This window comes from Aythya marila (genome assembly GCF_965140915.1).
Source record: "Aythya marila genome assembly, chromosome: 1".
Classification (NCBI taxonomy): domain Eukaryota; kingdom Metazoa; phylum Chordata; class Aves; order Anseriformes; family Anatidae; genus Aythya; species Aythya marila.
In genome coordinates, this window is record NC_139042.1 from 128,855,893 (window position 1) to 128,863,530 (window position 7,638).

Sequence of the window (7,638 nt, forward strand, 5' to 3'; positions counted from 1 at the left end):
ACTATGTATATAGCCTGCAGATGTAGCCTGGGATGCTGTTGGTGTTCTTTGCCAGGACACGCCCCTGGCTTATGTTCAGCTTGCTGTCTACACCGACCTCCCCCCATATGAAGGGCCTTCTCAGCAGAGCTGCCCACCTCCTCACCTGGCAGTCCTCAACCTGTAGTACTACTTCTTCCCAAGTGCAGGGCTTTGCAATTACTGTTGTTGAATTTCATAGGGTCCCAGTTGGCCCATTCCTCCAGCATGTCTATTTCTCTGGATGACAGCCCTGCCCTTAAGCATGTTGACTGGTCCACCCAGTTTGCTGTAACCTGCAAGCACAGGGAGAGTGCAGTCCATTATCTCTATTATCTCTATAAGCTTATTGATACAGATGTTAAGCATAAACAGGACAGTTTCCTGTAGGCACCTGCAGTGCCCCACTTGTTATTGACCTCACTGAGAATGAATTTCTTTTATACATCTGGAAACATGTACCACTTGTGGGCTAACTAAGAATTTGTTCCTGACAGAAGCAAGTGCACTAAGTATAGGGAAAATACTTCATCACCTGTCTGGCAAGATAATTAACAATTGTCTTTTACATAGGGCAGTTGTCTGGGAAAAGTTATCACAGACACAGCTGTTGTTCAGCTGCTTTCTTAGAAGAGAAGCTGTAGATTTTGTCCTCTGGCTCTCTCTTGTGATGCTCTGGTCAGTTAGCAACCAAGGTTAGATCAACCACACCCATCTTTTATGGGTTTTTGAAGGATGGAGTGCTCATGATCAAGAACGTTACCATGGAAAAAGAAACAAAACTGAAGGTGGAAATGAGGCAGGAAGCTGAACCACCAATAAAGGCACCGCTTGCCAAACTGTTCACATCAAGGTCCCTTTGTCTTTGGATTAGCAGCCCCAATAATATGCCAAGGTCCACTAGAAAGAAAAAATTTCTCTTAGCAAGGACGAGTTTAGATCCACCCTTGGCTTAGCACCGCAGTTATTAAAAGCAGATTTTGCTGCTATCAGTTCCCCTTCCTGATCCTGTCAGCATATCTTGAAAGCTGTTTCCTGTGTTTTCCCTGCTGTGCAAATGTGAGCCAAATAGGGAGCCACTCACTTCCAACAACATTTTGTTAGGCTGTGAGCAAACCTTCCCTCCCTCTGGGTTTCTGCAAAGACCCTCTCTGCTCCTAGGGTAAATTTCTATTAAAAAGCTTGGAAGTTTTTCCTTCTAGAAGTATTCTGCTTTACAAGGTGTGTCATATTTGCCTGTAAAATAAGCCCTGCAGCTACTACTATCCATTCATATTCTTCCATCCTTTTTCTGATCAGAGCCTGGTGCCAGCTACATATTATTGTCAGAGTTCAAGTGTCTGGGATGGAACTCTTGATGCTGCTTGCCTGAAGTTGATTTTATTGTTATTTTTTTTTTGTATGAACTGAAGTTTCAGCAAATTTCAAATAAGTTAAACGAGGAGGTTGGGGAGGAGGTCTAGCAACCATTTAATTATTGTACACCCTTTGTTTTGCAGGCAATGGGGTTGTGAAGGGCTTTTGCTTTTTGTTAGAGATGTGCCTGTTGCTTTTTAGAAAGGAAATGAGTATGGTTTCTGGGAAATACCTTCATCTGTATCTTCCTGCTGGACCTCCATCAAATATCTCTGGCATCGAAGCACGTCCCTAGCTCCAGAAGTGCACGGTTCAAAATCTTCACCTACACTTAGCCCAATACACACCTAACATCTGTAAATAACCATCAGGCTTTTCCTGGGAACATCAGTAGTGCTTTAATGCCAAACAAATATTCTCAGCCTGGTCGGAGCTGGGTAGGGCGTCTCTTGCCTTGGGCTCCCCCTGGAGGAGATGGCCTCACCTGCCCTCCTGGGAAGGTTGCTGCTGTGTGCTTGCTTATGGACATCTGTGGTGTGCCCAGAGGACAGGACATAATGCCAAACTCCAGAGGCCAATGATGCATTTTCCAAGGACATGACAGGAGGGAGGTGCCCCAAGAGCCCTCTGTTAGCCAAGGGACTTAACATCTCCATCCCTCACACGTATACAACTCCCCAGATAGATGCACCAGTTCTGGTCTGTGTGCTATTGGCCATGCGCTGCATGGAGGAGAGAAGGCTCTCCACCCTCCTTAGAGAAACTCCCTGTGAGCTAAAATCTGAAAGCATCAGGCCTGGCACACCCATTTCAGGCTGCCACAAGGCTCCTGAAACATGTCCTGAGGTGTAAGTCTTTCAGGAATGCCTGCAAATATCCCTCTGCTCCCATTTGCTGCCACCAGTGCGACAACACGCTGGAAATTTACTGGTTTCATTCGTAGTTATCTAGTCTTTTCCCTGCCCACCCCTAGGCTTGGCAATAAAACACAAGCAAAATACATCTAGCAAGACTTAAAGCAAGGCTTGTCCTTAGGAAGAGTGTGGGAACACAAGGTTGCAAGGGAAAAACATAAAAGCAGTCCTAGTTTGTGGTTAACCTGCTCATACCTCACCCAGCACGTACCCAGCCTCCCCGGCAGTGAATGTTGCTGTTGCCCAGACATTTTTGAAAGCCAGAGTGCCTTGCTCTGGAGTAATTTGGAGTTAAGGCCATCAAGGGAGACAGGCATTTTGTATGCTTACTGGTGGTTTCCCATCCCAAGTGCCCTGTTGTTTATCTTAGGAAGGGAGGTATCCACTGTATAGAAGCTACTGATTTGGCTTTGGGAAATTTTTCTCCATCTCTAGTCAGCCGTTCTGGTTAACCAGTTCATATTAATTCCCTCACCTTTACACTAAATACCTCATGGTCACATTGTAAAACTCACTATCTTGGGTGTGTTGCTAAGTTCCTATAGAGACTGCACAAGACACAACAGAGCAACGTGCCAGATGCAGAAACAGCTTGCTGTGCTGCAACCCGGAGAGCAGGTCTTCTCATGCCCACACCTTCGTCAGTGTTCTGGTGTTGCAATATGCAGAACAATTTGACATTCAGAGAGAGGCATAACTTCGCAGCTCAGTGGTTGTAGCGCTTCCTGGAGCTGGGAGAAGGGAGATACCAGTTCCAAGAGCATTCATGCATTTTATACAATGATCTCTTTTATAAGGAAATATGTAGAACAGCCAGGTCTCTGCATTGCCAAGATGGTTCAGTGAGCATGGGGGTTATGCTCTTTGCTTTGGGACAATTTTGGTTTTTATTGTTTTGTTTCAGCAGAAAAATGAAGAACCGTGGAGTAGCCAGTGAACTTTCTTTGTGCCGATCCTCAAATCTCCCATGCAGAAGCTAAAGGCATTTCTTCAAAATATGCTAACCACTATAACCCTAAGTGAATAAGTAGGGGGTTAGTGTCACCACACAGTTCTTACACCCCACTTTCCTTTCTGGCATCAAAGTAAGGGAATGGAGAAAAACTATGGATGGAAGAAAGGGTCAGTTGGAAACAGAGTGAGGAGGACAAATACAGAGCTCAAGTATGGGATAAACTTGTACAGGATTTGTAGTTCAGACAAATCTTTAAGTTGACAAGGCAAAGATGAGTGTGGGGAATGACAGGTACAAGTAACACCTGGGAGAAAATGTAACAGCCTTATTATGCAAACAATCAGAATAAAAGACAGAAAGGCATTTTTTGCCTTGAAACACTAGTGCTATGAAAAGCTCCACCAGCAAACTCCTTAGCTCAGATGATGATATCAAAGTCTCCAAACTTCTAATAATCGTTATGTGTGCCAATATGACCCTACATCATGAAATGTAGATTTTGCCATTTATTTAACAACAACAATAGTGAAAACACCTGAGGAGCAGAGAATAAATTACATTAAGATTACAATCTCATGTGATGCTAACATGAAAAACATGGAAGAAAACTGATTCATGTATTCATGCACTGTGATGCAGGTCTGCAAGACCTCTGCTTCCCTTTTGGCAGCACACTGAAGGTGCTAATATCAAGGAACTCAATGAAGAGAAGGAATGACCTTGTGATGAAGACAAAGTGATGTCCTCAAAACCAGACAGAGTCCCAGCTTTAGGCCCAGAGTGATGTAGGGCAAATCACACACCTGGCCTCTTACTGTATTCCTCATTTTCTATGTGTTTCAGGTAAAGTACTTAACTTTTCTGCAGTGCTGGGCACACATGACAGCAATTGAAGTCTCTAAGAGCAATGCACAACAAAACATTGCACCTCCTGGAGAATTATGGCTTTATTGTCTTAGTTCAATGCCAAGTACTTATATGTGAACTTAACTGTTTTTGTGCCTGAGCTCCCAAGCTTTAAAGGAAAGATACAGAAGAGAATTGCAGTAATGGTGCCTATTCCTGCAGGGTATTATGTGAATATTTTCACGTCTGTGGGACGCTCACCAACAATGCTATGTGCGTCATCAAAATATCAAAATGCCACATGGAAATTATTAACTACTCAGTGAGGAAGTAAGATTACATGGAGTAAATATGGCCTCCGTCACACTCTGGCTGAAAAGACACAAAAAATCCAAATTACTGGCTACTCACTGGCTGAGGCAGAGGTTATGAGCCTTTAATTACAGTTTCATAGAGGTTATGAGTCTTTAAGTACAAGATCACTCACTATTATAATGCATAGGCACTAAAGAGGCTGAATACAGGTTGCACCTCCACAGCAACATTTCCTAATTTTTGAATGCTCAGCTCTATTATCTTAAATTGTTTTCTACTGTATTTTGACATGCAATACCAATGCTCTTCAAAACATTGTTCTTCCCTCTCAGAAGTGGCTACGTGAGGCCCCTTTACCAGTGTGTTCCAGTGGTTGCACATCAGATGTGATCTGTGTATTGTCTCTAAGCTGAGTGTTGGTTTTCTGTCTGCCACCTCTTCTGCAAGCAGAATACTTCCCATTTGGTTTGCAGGCACCAGTAAAAATGTCCTACAGAGTTCCAGACTTGCCTCTGAACCCTCTCCAGATAACTTCTTGCTATCAAAACCATGTTGTGGTTACTTTTGTGCAAATACCTTTGACAGCAAAAAGTGCTCCTGGATCAGAAACCTAATTATCTGATTATCATAGAATTACAGAATGGCTTGGGTTGGAAGAGACCTTAAACATCATCTAGTTCCAACCCCCCTGCCATGGGCAGAGACACCTCCCACCAGACCAGGTTGCTCAAAGCCCCATCCAGCCTGGCCTTGAACACCTACAAGGATGCAGCATCCACAGCTTCTCTGGTCAACCTCTTCCAGTGCTTCACCATGTTCATAGGGAAGAATTTCTTCTTAATACGTAATCTGATTTTATCCTCTTTCAGTTTAAAGCCATTACTCCGTGTTCTATTACTATACCCCTGACAAAGAGCCCCTCCTCATCTCTCACGTAGGCCCCCTTTAAGTACTGGAAAGTCACTATAAGGTGTCCCTGGATCCTTCTTTTCTCAAGGATGTGTGGACTCAGAGCACCTATAACATTCTCCCTGACAGCATCACACTTATACGGTCAGTTTTCAAAGCGGAAAAGGGAGTTCCCTCTCCTCAATCTCTCCCCCCCCCCCCCCCCCCCCCCCCTTCTTTTTCCTGTGCTTATGGTTACTCAGCCTGGGAGGGACAGACAGCAAGGACTCACAGATAGGCTCACCATTGCCCACACACTTATTTACCAAGAGCTAAACTCACAGGAGGAGCCTTCACCACCAGACTGGAGCCTGCTCAGGCTCCAGATAAAATGCTCCTAAAAACAGGATTCACAAAAGCCAGGGCTGCTAACCATGTAGTCATGAAAATCAGCCAAAAGGAAGCATCAGAGTGTTTTAAGTCCCTGTAGGACTTAGCTACCATCCTCCAGGCTAGAGGGAGGCACTTTCTCCTCTGGGTTTCACATTTGCCATCACCTCCCTTCCATAATGCCAGCAGTACTGCTGGGAGACCTTTTAAGTTAAAATAGCCAAGCATTTTCTGGTAGAGGGATGATGTTGCTTTATCACCGAAGGAATTCACACCCACTCCTCCAGGTTGTGTGCCCTGTCCACTGAACCAGGCTAGCTCACACTTGGGGTAGAAAGAGCTGCTGAGCGTAACCCTGAGCACAAAGTAAGTTTGGGTACATACTGGTGTAAGGTTCTTTCCTCTCATCCCATGACTAATTGAGTGGTTACCCCAGGATGCTGGGAGAGGTGTAAGACCACACTGCACTCCTCATCATACTCCTAATTACTAGCCACCACCATTATTCAGCAAGTCCCTTGAAAGGACAGCTATGGACGTGCACAGCTGGCACTGGCAGTCTGATGCAACCCCTGGAGTTTCCAAAAGCTCCCTTTTCAGATAAAAGGCTCAACTTAGGGGGGCTACTTGCCCCACTGCTGTTAGCTTTCTCTTCCGCCAGCATCTGCAGAGGGTCTGGGACAATCACCTCTGTTACAGCCTTCTGAGACTGCCTATTTTCAGTCACTTTGTAACCACAGCTAATATAGATGATAGTCCCCCCCAGTGATTCACCCACTTGTCACCAGTGCAGAGTCTTTCCCATGGGAGCAGCACAGGGCAAGCCCCTTCCATGCTGAGGCAGGGAGATGGGGATTCCCTCTCCATTTCCTCCCTTTGTGTAGACAAGGTTTAAAAACAGTATTATAAGTCAGAGGAATAACTCAGTATAGCAGCTTGGAGAGGGTGAGAAGCCTGTTTTTTTGTGTTTTTTTTTTTTTTAAAAAAAAAAAAAAAACACACACACAAAAAAAAAAAAAGGAAAGACAAGAAAAAAAAAAGCAAAGATTTTTGCTTTATGATGCACTGGCTGCTATTTATCATCCATACACAAAGGGCTTTTCTTCCTGAGCCATTAACTAAATGAATCAGCAGAGAACATGCTTCCAGATGCATTGTGCAGTGTTTCTGCAGAGCACAGTCACATCTTGCCTCTCCTCCAGTGCTCAAAGGGCACGTATCACTCTGTTACTGGAGGAACGCTGCACAAACAGGAAGGTGCTTTCCAAACTGGAAGATTGTTGCAAAAATAAACCTTGCCTGCTCTGCAGACAACAGCAAACAGAAATTATGGGAAGTATTTTCAGCCTTTGTTGTCTCAAATGGAGCAAGGGTAAACAACCTCACAGGCAAAACAGCCTGCATCTGTGTGTGGGATAGAGGGTATCAGCAGCACACAGCTCACACACCAACTCAAAATTCATGCCAACCCCAAGCCGTGGCAGTGGCTGTGTGAGGTGTCAGCTTTCACAGAAAGTTTCTGCTCCTCCAAGCACCTCTGACCAGTCCCAGTAGGTGAAGCTGGCACGAGAGCAGATACATCTCTTTCTGACAGCCTCATGAGATACGCTGAAGCCACTGCGCCATGGACATTTTGCAGCTCAGGACCTGGACTAGGGGTGGGACCCCAAACTAAGGATCTTGGGTTAACTTTTATGCTGGTTCCTTCTTCCCTGACAGCCACTCAAGTTGAGTCATTGCCCAGAAGCCATTCATTTACAATAAAGGCTATTAAGGCATTGCTAAGGCTTCAGACAGACCCAAATGCTCCCCAGCAAAGTGAGAAGACAAGCTGAGAGGACTGGTATGTAATGCTTAAGCATACCAATCCCAGCATAAAAATCCAGATTGCAAACAGTGCCCCAGTACTGTGGCTGGTCCCCCTCACCCTTGCAACCCAATCCACGATTCACCCCT